Source organism: Chenopodium album, chromosome 7, assembly GCF_948465745.1.
Source record: "Chenopodium album chromosome 7, dcCheAlbu1.1, whole genome shotgun sequence".
Taxonomy (NCBI): Eukaryota; Viridiplantae; Streptophyta; class Magnoliopsida; order Caryophyllales; family Amaranthaceae; genus Chenopodium; species Chenopodium album.
The window spans coordinates 35,064,073-35,076,668 of NC_137840.1; the positions used below are offsets into that span (position 1 = coordinate 35,064,073).

General features: G+C 42.8%; 1 non-coding gene across 1 annotated transcript; it reads left to right on the forward strand.

The window, feature by feature from the left end:
* Positions 1 to 9,498: 9,498 nt before the first annotated feature.
* On the forward strand, positions 9,499 to 9,605 carry LOC145641346 (small nucleolar RNA R71). The gene has a single exon (XR_014115382.1). It is a non-coding gene; the product is annotated as a small nucleolar RNA R71 (small nucleolar RNA).
* Positions 9,606 to 12,596: the final 2,991 nt, after the last annotated feature.

A 12,596-nucleotide genomic window follows, 5' to 3' on the forward strand; every position in this document is an offset into this window, starting at 1 on the left:
CGCTATATCTTCGTGGCTGTGGATTACTTCACCAAGTGGGTTGAGGCTGAGGCGGTTAAAAACATCAAGACCTCAGACGTAATTTTCTTCATCTGGAAGAACATCATCACCCGGTACGGGGTACCCATGTCTATGGTTTTTGATAATGGTCCTCAGTTTGAGACGCCTCAATTAAAAACTTGGTTGGGAGATCAGGGGGTCTCAAGCTATTTCGCATCTGTTGGTCGGCCCCAAGCAAACGGCCAAGTTGAAGCTTTCAACAAACTCATCTCAGACGGCATTAAAAAGAAAATAGAAAGAGCCGGTGGTTTATAGGCAGAAGAGTTAATCCATGTCCTGTGGGCCATCCGGACAACAGCAAAAGGGGCAACCGGGGAAACCCCATTTCTCATGGTTTACGGTGCTGAAGCCGTCTTGCCCATCGAGCATTACGAGCCGACTCTCAGAGTCATGCTGTATGATGAAGAGGCAAACTGGGAAGCAATGCGCCTGGCATTGGATTCACTCCCAGAACGCAGGGGCAATGCCGCCTTGCGTCATGAGATTTACCGTCTGAGAATGACGAGAGCCTACAACAAAAAAGTACACAAGCGTCCCTTGAGGGTTGACGACTTAGTGTTACGAAAAATGGAAGCAACCGGTAAGGCAAATGAGTTGGGAAAGCTAACCCCAAATTGGGAAGGCCCCAACCGGATCTATGAGGAAGTAAGGGACGACACCTACCGCCTGGAAACTCCAGACGGAAGGCGCCTGCCTAGAACTTGGAATGTAGACAATCTAAAAAAGTACTACTTCTGAGAATGTAAACTTTTTGTAAACAGTGTCAGTTAATGAAGATTCAGACTTTGTTTGCAAAATTATCATTTGATTATTCATCCGGGTAATATCCAGGCGGATTCCCCATTTATCTAACTAAGTTCGATACTTAGTGAAGGTTTCGTTTGTTAGTCCGCCTGGGTAATACTCGGATCACTTGTTTATTTAAGTTAGATTTTGTTTATTCATTTGCTTGACTATCCGCCTGGGTAATACTCAGACGGATTCTCCATTTACCTAACTAAGTTTGATACTTAGTATGATTTTATCCGCCTGGGTAATACTCAGACGGATTCTCCATTTATCTAACTAAGTTTGATACTTAGTATGATCAAATATTTGTCTGTCCGTCTGGATATTACCCAGATAGACTCGTATGCTTACCAAACTAAGTTCGATACTTAGTGTAAATTCAACACTGATTAAGAAACTAAGCACAAAAACGTTTAGTGGCTACACAACCGGTCTTAAAAAGGACCAGAGGCTAAAATGGCCGGATGGTTGCTATTTTTATAAAATCGCCTGTCCCAACATGGACAAAGGCGTCCGGCGACACCCCTCCGGGTGCAATCGTCGCAGAGAACGGATTATCTGTCGGTTCTATGTATCCATACAGACGACAAAAATTGAACGACCAAATTGGTCAACACATAGCCGTCTGACTAAATAACTTACGAAGGACGAATTTCCTAAATACCGGATGCCCATATGCATCAGTCGGTAACCGGCTGAAGTTCTCGCTTGGTTATTTATTTTAAAATTGCACCTCACCCCAATTGGGGCAAGAGTTCAATGTCTATGAAATCTCTACCAAGACGGGCAAAAAAAAGTCTGGGTAGTGACTGAACGCCTATGATGCACGGCTGTGCACTTGGTTTGGGGCAATCACTATTGTGATTGATTGACTTACAAACATATCATGCTCTTTGCAGCATCAGACGTTTTCAAGTCAATCAACCAGCTCCAACTGAAACCAATCACACGGCCGTCCAGGGGCAAAGACAGCCAGACTACTGATTAGTTAGGCAAGAAATCGCCGCATGCTTTTAATAAGATAGGCAAAAATTAAAAATTCAAATGCAAAATAATCAAAACCGACTTAGTCGGTGCAATTCATTAAAGTCCATCCAACCAAACGGTTGTAATGGATCAAATGTTAACCGGACCTCGTCCGGGAGAGAAATTGTTAATTAACACGGCTCCACAGCCGGTAAATACAGGGATACTCGGCACGCAGGCCGGAAAAATCAAGTTTTGGCATATAGCCGCTGAATAAAAAGAATTAAAAGAAAAGATAAATTGGCATACTGCCGCTGAAGAGTCACTTCTGGCCTGCAGACGGAGCCTCCTGGTCCTCCCCCTTCTCCTCATCGTCTGAGGGAATTTCCTGCGCTTCATCAGGACCAGGAAGCTCAGGCGCGGACGGCTCATTGTTGCTGAGCCAGGCTTCAAAGGAGGCAGGCTCTGGCACGCCTTGCTCTCTCAAGTACACCACGTACTCAGCATAGCTGTGTGCCATTGCCCAGATGCTATAATCAGCTTCTGGGTACAAGGCAGCCCAAGCAATATTCATATGGGCGTCGTTGTCAGCATCGCTTTCAGCAACGAGGCGGTTTTGCTCCGCCTCCAGGGTTGTTGCAAAGTTTTTCTGAGCTTGAGCAGCATCCTTCTCCAGCCTCTCAACCTTGGTTTTCAGTTTACCAAGGTCCGCTTGGGCCTTCTTGAGCGCCTCATCAGCCTGCTTGGCGCTCTCGTCTGCCTTCTTTTGGGCCTCCTCCGCCCCCTTCTTGGCCGTCTCAGCATCCGTCACCCGCTTGTCGGCCGCCTTCAGATCTAGCTCCAGCTGTTGGATTTTAGACGCCTGTGTCATAATTATTGCTTTAGTTTCAAGTTCATTTACGATAGTTGAGTGTAAAGCAATATTATCAGCGTCTATGGCAGACTTCTTGGCCCTTTTTACCTCTTCCCGTTTGCGGGAATAAGGACGTTTGAGCCCGTCCACCCGCAGCATGGCCTGCAAAAAAGCAGGCGGTATAAGAATTACGGGCGGAGAAATTACTTGGAAAAAATAACATGGAATTGACAGGTTTCTCACCTCAGCCAGAAGGGATAGAATGCGTTCAAGGTTGAACGTCTCTATCCCAGGGATATTGTCCTTATCCTTCTTCCGGACGGCGTCCAGCATGGCTTTGGCGTGCTTCTGGACGTCTGGCCAGCGGGGAGATTGTGTTTGATCTGCACCACAATCAATAGGTGATGAGTGCGAAACTAAGGCGACACCTATTTGTATCCGGCTGTCTGAGGATGATGTCTGTTGGGAGTGGGATTTCACCCGTAAAGGCCACCCCAGCTCAGGCGGGGATTCAAAAGGATTCTTACCTTCAGAGCCGGCCAAGCGGGAAACGCTTGCAGGCGTGGTGAACCCCGCGGCTGCTGAGGGGTTGGCAAGGTCAAGGCACAGGCTGCCTCCTATTTTCTCGAGCCGTCCCCCTATTCGCATCGTCTTTGTCCCGGCTGAGGCGCCAGGAGTTGATGCAGAGGCGGACTTTTTTAGCTTATTGAGAACGGCTGGGGCTTCCTCCCTAGCCCGTTTGAGATTCTTCTCAAACGATTTCCCAACTTCTCCCCCCTGTGAAAATAAATAAGTTAAGGTTAGTATCTGGGCAAGACAGTTTATAAAATGAGCTTTAGAAAGGGTCAGGCGCTCAATACCTTGGCTTTGACCTCAGCCGCGGCCTTCTCCGCAAGCGCCTTGCGGATGGCAGCAGAGGATCGCTTTGGGGTTTTCTCCGTCTGCAACATGCTTAATGCTTCCTCTGCAAAAAGAAGGAAGTTGGTTAATATCATAAAACAATTTTGATAGAAAAATACTACAGACGGATATAAACTCAGGCGCATACGTTTGGAAAACATGTGCCCTAGTCCGCAGGCGGCTAGGAAGCACTCGTCCCTGAACCAGGCGCTCTTGGGGATCCAGTTCTTGGGGACTTTTATTGTTTCCCCGGTTGACAAAGTTGCGTCTGTGAGGCCAAAAAAGTCTGCCTCAATAATCTTGTCAAAGTCCTCCTCTGGGATCCGGGGAAGAGCGCACTTCCTGCCTAACAAGTCAGGCTTCTTATTGTACAGACGGAATTCATAATTCTCCCGTCTGGTTGGGGCTGACATCAGGTAGAACCTGTGTTTCCAGCCATCGAACTTGGAGACCTTGTCCAAGGTCATCATATATTGCGGCTGCGTGGTTAGAGTGTACCACGCCCTCCAGCCGCCTGGGCTCCTGCTGAGGTAATGCATGCTTGCAAAAGCCTCCCAATCGGGGTTAAGCCCTTGGAACTCACAGGCGGCAACATACCCCAGAATGTTGGTCCAGGAGTTGGGGGTAAGTTGCTAGAGCCCCAGGCCGTAGCCCCTCAAAATAGCCCTCACCGCCTGGTGAAGGGAGAAGCGAAGGCCGGCTTTGAACGCCGCCTCGTAACAGCCAAAATAACTGTTGGCGTTCTGTTGATCATCCCCCCAGGCGATGAAGCCAAGTTCAGGTGGCACCCGGATCTTATACCCGTCTCCTAGCGGGTGCATTTTCTTAAAATTCTCTAAGTTCTCCCCCATCTGGATCCGGTCCTTGGAAGAGACGTGGATGCTGAAGGGATCGTCCTTCTCACTCCACTTTTTCCTTTCTTCCTCCTCGCTATCCGGAAGAGGGGGCAAGTCATCGCTGCTCTCGGAGGTAGAGGCGGTGCTGTCACTCTCCGTCTCCCCCTCGCTTTGGTCCATGGGGGCAGAGGCGGCATCGTCGCCGCCTTGGTCACACTCCTCTAGGAAAGAGTCAGCGGGGGTCGAAGGGGCGCGCGGAGGGGATCTCTCCAGAGTCGTCTGATCTCCCTGATCAGACGTGTCTCCCTCAGGCGTTTGGCCGCTTGAGCCTTCGCCTCTGTAATTTGGATCAGTGGCCGTCTGCATTGTCCGAGCCATGGTGTCCTGCACAGACACATAACTAGTCGGAATCCATGGCAAAGGGTGGTCCCAACACCCCGAGCCGGCACTCCCAGTCCTAGACTCAGCCGTCCCCGGTGACCGGCTGGACTCTAACCTAGGCTGTGCCGTGTGTGTTGGTGATGCATCCATTTATTGCAAGAAATATGTACAGGCGGTGAAAAAAGAAAAGAGCTGAGAGAGACAGAGACGGTACCTTTGTATGTGGTATCTAAAGGAGGGCGGGTCCGGCTGGGTTGCGGAAGAACAAAAGTTTCTTGCTTGCGCCTGACTCAAACGGATGGCTTCTGCTCTCTCAAAGTTTTCCTCTCTAGAAAATTTTTGTAAAACGTACAAAATTATGAGGGTAAAACGGCTATATATATGGGGTAAATACGGGGGCATTTCCGTAATTTACCTGGAAGGTGAACGATTACTCTGTAACTGTAAAATTACCGCCAACCGAAGAGTGGCATGTGTCACAGATGCCACGTGGCATGCCACGTCACATCTGTGAGGGGCAAATGTTTAGGGTATTTTTACCCTGCCACGTGGCCCAATCAGAGGGTGACACGTGTCAGCCTCAGATTGGTCCAAAATGGACCAATCCCTGTTTGACACGTGTCATTCCAGAGAAAAAAGGAAAAAGGCGGCCTTCAGGCCCAAATCCCGAGAAAGCCGGAATACGGCGCAGCCCACCAATGATTAGGGTACAGTGACCTAATCAGGGGCAATTCCCAATGACCCTATAAATAGGGAGATGTCCCTCATTTTGAGGACACGTTTTTTTACCATTTATTACAACTGTATTCTTTGACACCAGAGAAACACCTGAGCTTGGAATCCGAGCAGATACCCACCTAAATTTCCGTTCTCTTTATCCCGTTTCAAGTTACTAACTTGTGCGTCGGAGGCGGAGCACCACCCAACAGGTGTCTCCGTTGGTTTTGCAGGTTCAACTCTTCCCGGATCAGTCTTCGTGTTGTAACTCTCCCGAGGGACAAAAACACCCAAAACATAATCCATCTGCACACTCACAAAACAAAAAAGGATCATCCCAAAAATAATGCTTAACATCAGAAAGGAATTTCTTTTTTTGTTGGTAGGACAAGTCAAGAGGTAAAGTACCACCCACTAAATAATTAGCAAAATTGGCATACCATGGGTGTTGCTCTACAACTGCATATAGGTTGTCATCAGGAAAGAATCATCTATAGGAAGAGAATCCTTACCCACATCATACCTGATACGTGACAAGTGGTCTGCCACTACGTTCTCTGCTCCCTTTTTATCTTTTATTTCGATGTTGAAATCTTAGAGCAAAAGAACCCATCGGAGTAGCCTTGGCTTTGATTCCGCCTTAGCTATCAAGTACTTCAACGCTGCATGGTCAGTAAAAACAATGACTTTAGAACCAACAAGATATGATCTAAATTTTTCTAAAGCATATATAACAGCAAAAAAAACTCCTTCTCCGTAATGGCCTAGTTTACTTGGGCTTCATCCAAAGTTTTGCTTGCATAATAAATAGCATGCAAAATCTTGTTCTTTCTTTGTCCGAGCACGGCTCCTAGTGCAAAGTCACTTGCATCACACATGATCTCGAATGGAAGATTCCAATCGGGAGCACATATGATGGGTGCCGATATCAAGGCTTGCTTAATCCTGTTGAAAGCCTCAAGACACTCGTCAGTGAAAATAAAAGGAGCATCCTTGAGCAAAAGCTGAGTCAGTGGTTTAGCAATTTTAGAAAAATCTTTGATAAAGCAACGATAAAACCCCGCATGACCCAAGAAACTTCTAACTCCCTTAACATTAACTAGGGGAGGTAATTGCTCAATCGCTGAAATCTTAGCTTTGTCTACTTGTATGCCCTTATCAGATACAATGTGACCTAGAAATACTCCCTCTGTCACCATAAAGTGACATTTCTCCTAGTTTAGAACAAAGTTGCATTCTTCACATCATTTTAAAATTTTAGCGAGATTAATTAGACATGAATCAAATGAAGAATCATACACGCTAAAATCATCCATAAAGACTTCCATAATAGACTCTATGAAATTAGAAAAGATGTTCATCATACAACGTTGAAAGGTAGCGGGAGCATTACATAAACTGAAAGGCATTCTACGATATGCAAAAGTGCCATAAGGGCATGTAAAAGTTGTCTTTTCTTGATCTTCAGGGTGAATCGGAATTTGGAAAAATCCCGAATACTCATCTAAATAGAAAAAGAACTTATGGTTAGGTAACCTCTCAAGCATTTGATCTATAAAGGGAAGAGGGAAGTGGTCCTTTTTAGTGGCGATATTCAGTCTAAGATAATCAATACACATACGCCACCCTGTTATAGTTCTAGTGGGAATTAATTCATTTTTTTCATTAGTTATCACAGTCATCCCACCTTTTTTAGGCACTACCTGCACAGGACTTACCCACTTGGAGTCAGAAATAGGATAGATAATACCTGCATCAAGTAATTTCATAACCTCTTTCTTGACTACTTCCTGTATGTTAGGATTCAATCTTCTTTGGGGTTGAATGCAGGGCTTATAGTTATTCTCTAGATGTATCCTGTGCATACAAAAATCAAGGCTAATACCCTTGAGATCATCAATACTGTACCCAATAGCTTTCTTATGGGTTTGAAGAACCCCAAGAAGTTGGGAAGTTTGTAGGTCATTAAGTGCAATACTGATGATCACGGGGTGTAGTTCTTGTTCATCCAGAAAAATATATTTTAAATGAGAAGGGAGAGGTTTTAGTTCAGGTTTCTTGACCTGATCTGCAGGTTTCGATTCCTGAACCAAATTTACTACCTTCATTGTTTCCTTGGGGCCTAACTCTTTTAAGGAAAGAGCTCTTTCAATATCCTGTACCTCATTACCCCAGAATAATTCCTTCCTTTATTAACTTGTGTGTGTGGATTTTTTTTACTTGCTATATTTCTCCATTGTCTGTAGATAAATTCCCGCAAAGAATTTCCTCCAAGGGATCCTTTGCAAGAACCTGTGGCAAGCTATCATCACAAATATAATCTATTATATTAGTTATATCAATATAACAACAATTTTCCTCTAGCATAGGCCCTTTCAAAACTTTCCCTAGACTAAAAGTAATATTATCATCACCAATAGAATGGGTTAGTTTGCCATTTTTCACATCAATAATGGCTCCTACAGTATGGAGAAAAGGCCTACCTAATATAATGGGTATTTGTGTATCCTCTGCCATGTCTAAAACAACAAAATCAACGGGAATTAAAAATTTACCAATTCTGACAGGGACATCCTCTAAAATACCTAGGGGTATTTTACAGAACGATCTGCCATTTGAAAAGTAATATTGGTAACTTTTAATTCTCCCATATTAAGTTTAGCACAGACAGACGATGGCATAACATTGACACTAGCACCCAAATCACACAAAGCTTTATCAATAAAAACATTCCCTATATGACAAGGGATAGAAAAACTACTGGGATCCTTTAATTTAGGAGGGGATTTATTTTGCAATAGAGCGCTACACTCCTCTGTGAAAGCTACAGTTTCTACTTCATTAAAGACCCTTTTCCTAGTCAGAATGTCTTTCATAAATTTAGCATATGCAGGAAATTGAGTGATTAAATCAGTGAAAGGAACTGTTACCTGCAGGTTTTTCACAACCTCTAAGAACTTACCAAATTGTTTATCAAACTTACTCTTCCATTGTCTATTAGGGAACGGTAGTTTGATAACCGGGCTCAGCACATTTCCTCCCTTATCTAGAGATTTACCCTGCACAAAAACATTAGAAGGGTTAGTATCTGTTTGTAGCCCTACAGGGTTAGCAAGATTAGCGTTTGGTATAGAGGAATCTAGATCAGGAACTGGTCCATCTTCCTTTGGCATAGGAGGTCCATCATAATGTGAACAACTCCTTAGAGTGATTGCATTGGCATGATCTGTAGGATGGATAGGTTGTGATGGTAGAGCTCCCTGCTGACGGGATTGTAGGGTAGATGAAAGTTGCGCAATTTGATTATCCATGATTTTATTGTGAGCTAGAATAGAATCAATTTGCGCATCCGTAATCTCCATACGCTTTTGCATATTGGTAAGCATTGCTCTAATTTCTATCATGGCTGGGTCGGGAGATGATGAGGGTGATGCTTAGCTTTTCTGGCTAGAATTTGGGTGGTAATATTTTTGCTGTGGTGGGGGTTGCTGTTGTGGTTGTTGTGGAGGTGGAGGGTTTTGTACATTGGTACTCCGGTACGAAAGATATGGATGGTTTCGGTAACCGACATTATAAGAGTTGGAATATGGGTTATTCTGCCTATAGGTTTGAAAGGCATTAACTTGTTCCATGGAACTCCTACAATCTTGCTCCCAATGCCCTACAATTCCATAATTTTCACAAAAAGCTTTATTGTTAGCAACATCAGAATCATTAGCTACAGAGTTAGGAGTAGACGTAAGATTATCTAATTTTTGACAAATAGACGTTAATTGAGCTTGCGAAAAGGATACGGAATTGACATTATGGTTTCATTTATTTGCAAACCCTCTCGGATTCCCGTATTGGAAATTGTGTATTGCCATGTCTTCAATAACCTGTCCTGCATCGTCCACATTTAAATTCATGAATCTCCCACTGGCTGCAGAATCTAGAACTGATCTAGAAGAATTTCCAAGTCCATTGTAGAAAGCTTGGATCAGTTGCCATTGTGCTAGATTATGGTGGGGGCATTCTCTATGTAGATCCTTGAACCTCTCCCAGGCCTCATACAGCGTTTCGTCGACCTCTTGAGCGAAGTTCTGAATAGCACTCCTTAGTACCGCTGTTCTCTCTGCAGGATAATATTTATTATAGAAATTCAAAGCAAGAGTTTCCCAGTCAGTAATACCAAGTGCAGTTATATTCAAACCATTAAACCATAATTTAGCTTTGCCACATAATGAAAAGGGGAAAAGAATCTCCCTGATTTGGTCTTGCGTGACCCCGACTTGTCTAATGGTATTACAATACTGGCAGAAATCTGCATGTGAAGATTAGAATCTTCACCCTTAGCTCCACTTAATTGCTTCCTCTCTATCACAGTGATAAATTAGCGCTTGATCTCAAATTGAACTCCATCTAGAGCCGGAGTGGGAGTAAGGTGCGGTAAATCTATGAGCTTAGGCTGCGAGAAGTCACTGAGTTTCTTTTGGGCCGTCATCTCTAATTCTAAATCTGAAAGAATTTCTGCGTCACTAGAATCAGAGGGAGGATCTCTTCGACTGTTGTCCTCCTTAGAACCCGCCAGAATTTGTCTATAGATTTTACTTTGCCTATGAAACGAGCAGTTGATCTCAGGATTGAATGGGATGTAACCTGATCTGGAACACCTGGGCATAAACAAGGAACTAAGAGACAAATATGAGAATTGCCTCAAAGAAATAACGTTCTCTGAGACAAAAGGGGATAATCTAGACTACAAAAAATTAATAAAAAAATTAAAGTAAAACCGTGTCCCCAGCAACGGCGCCAAATTTTGACAGGGTAAAGTCGTATCCCCTAATCAAAAGTATTACCTAAGTCCTCTAACTAATGCAGATAGGAAAGTAGGGTCGAATCCACAGGGAAACAAGTCTTTCTACTCCTAATTAATTATTATAATCTAAATTATCAAGGTAACCAATATTATTATAATTAAAGAATATACTACTAAGAATATGATCAGAGAAAATAAAGTAGGGAGAAATTAAATATTAAAAGACCTAGAGCATAGGTTCACTAATAAACAATATTCCAGGGCAAATCATAATAAACAATCATCAAGCATTAATTAATCAGATTATAAAGGGCTTTCACTACGTATTATAATCACAGAGTTAATTTAACGGTTTTAAATCTCATCTGTCGAATCTAGACTTAACCATTTATAAATTAGTCCGCCTATAGAAACAAGCCTAAACATCAATTCTCATTTGTCGAACCTCGAATTAATATTGCTAAAATCATACAATCAAATCTGGCCAAACCTAATTGCATAGCATTAAATCAATCAATAGGAAATTAACCAAGCATTGATAATCAACAATCACAAATTTACCCCTTCATATTATTTATTAGATCCCCATAAATCCTAGAAATAAAACTACTCAAGCATAATTAAATCTAAACTAGTCAAATCAATAAAGCAAGACATAATGAAAGAATTAAATAAAATAACTGAAATTAAAAGAGAAGATATTGTTACCAAAAGAAATCTGGATTAATGAATGTAATTAAGAACAAAGTTGAGAGAGAATTTAAGAGAGAGAAAATATCCTAAGTAGAGAGAGAAAATCTAAAAGAGAAGGTCCACAAAAATTACGAACAAAATTTGTACTTAAACACTCCTAAAACAAATCCTTAAACAAAACTAATCAGGTACTTAGAAAAACACGCGCCCGATCAGGCCCTCTTTTTTACCACGCCCTTGCTAGTGTGCTGCGCCCGATCGAGCCTACGTTCACTCGATCGGGCGCGGCTTCTTCCTTGATGTTGCTTTGCGCGTGCTCGCCTGATCGGGCCCGGCTTCTTCTTCGAGGCTTGGATTTCGATTGGGCTCGATTCCTCGGCCTAATCCGGATTTCCTCATCGGGTTTTGATTACTTGATCCAATTGCCCTGGTATCACATAACGAGCCCTTAATAACCGGCTCTCACCGGTCCTGGGCTTCAAGGATGGTCGTGTCCTCCTAACGCTTGTAGTTGCTTCGTGAAAAACCCAGAAAACGCTCCAAGTGTGCAATTTCCTAAAAAACTCAAGCAAAACTACAAAAACACTAGAAAACACAAATTAGTAATTAAAGTGGCCCTAAAGAGCCAAAAACACTACTAATTATGACCATGGGACGGGGGTAAAACACTATATAAATTGGACATATCAGTTATCAGGTAGGGTTTGGGTTAACCCGACCTTGATTTCGACCCAATTATGATTTCGGGTTAAGTGGGTCATTTTCGGGTTGAGATTTTCAACCTTAACCTAACCCATTTAATTTCGGGTTCGGGTTCGTGTCGACCCATTTAAGTTTTCGGGTCGAAAAACTCAACCCTAACCCGCTTTTTTTGGGTCGGGTCATTTTTTGCTAGCCCTAAGTAATACAAACATGATTATCGTCTACCAAACAATTTTGAGGTTTAAACATGGCAAAAAACAAGCTAAGAATATGCTTTGCGGCATTTTTCAAAAAGTGTAAAACTCGGAAAATGTGAATTATGAAAGTAAAACTAGTTCCATTACTGTAATCTACTTCATAATCAGCAAATGTACCCAAAATGAGCAAGAAAAAGCAATAGATTCGAGCAAAATACGAACAAAAAGAGCAAGAACAAACTTAAACAAAGAAATGCTCATATAAGGTTCAATACTTAACCATTTTTCATGAAATTTGTTGCAAAATATTCCTTAAACATGGCATAACAACATAGAACAAACAATTTCAAGAATAGTGGACCAAATCGAAAACCCCCAAATTTAAAATTTGGGGTTTAACGATTCAAAAATCGTCCCAATTAAGCCAAAATCAAAAGAAATTTAACAAAAGACTTACATTGGATTATAGAAAATATGAATAAGGAACAAGATCTAATTCCTTTAGCTTCAAAAAACAAGAAATCCGAGTTGTATAGAAAGAGAAAGAGGCGAAAATCGTGAAGGAAGGAGAGAGTGAGAGCGAAATAAAGAATCGCGCTCTGCGATTTTCTTTTTGCTGAACTAACTGTCGCGCGTAACTGAATCACTTGCGCATGACAGACCGACGCAACTCAGAATGATGTGCGCACCTTGCAGCGCGAATT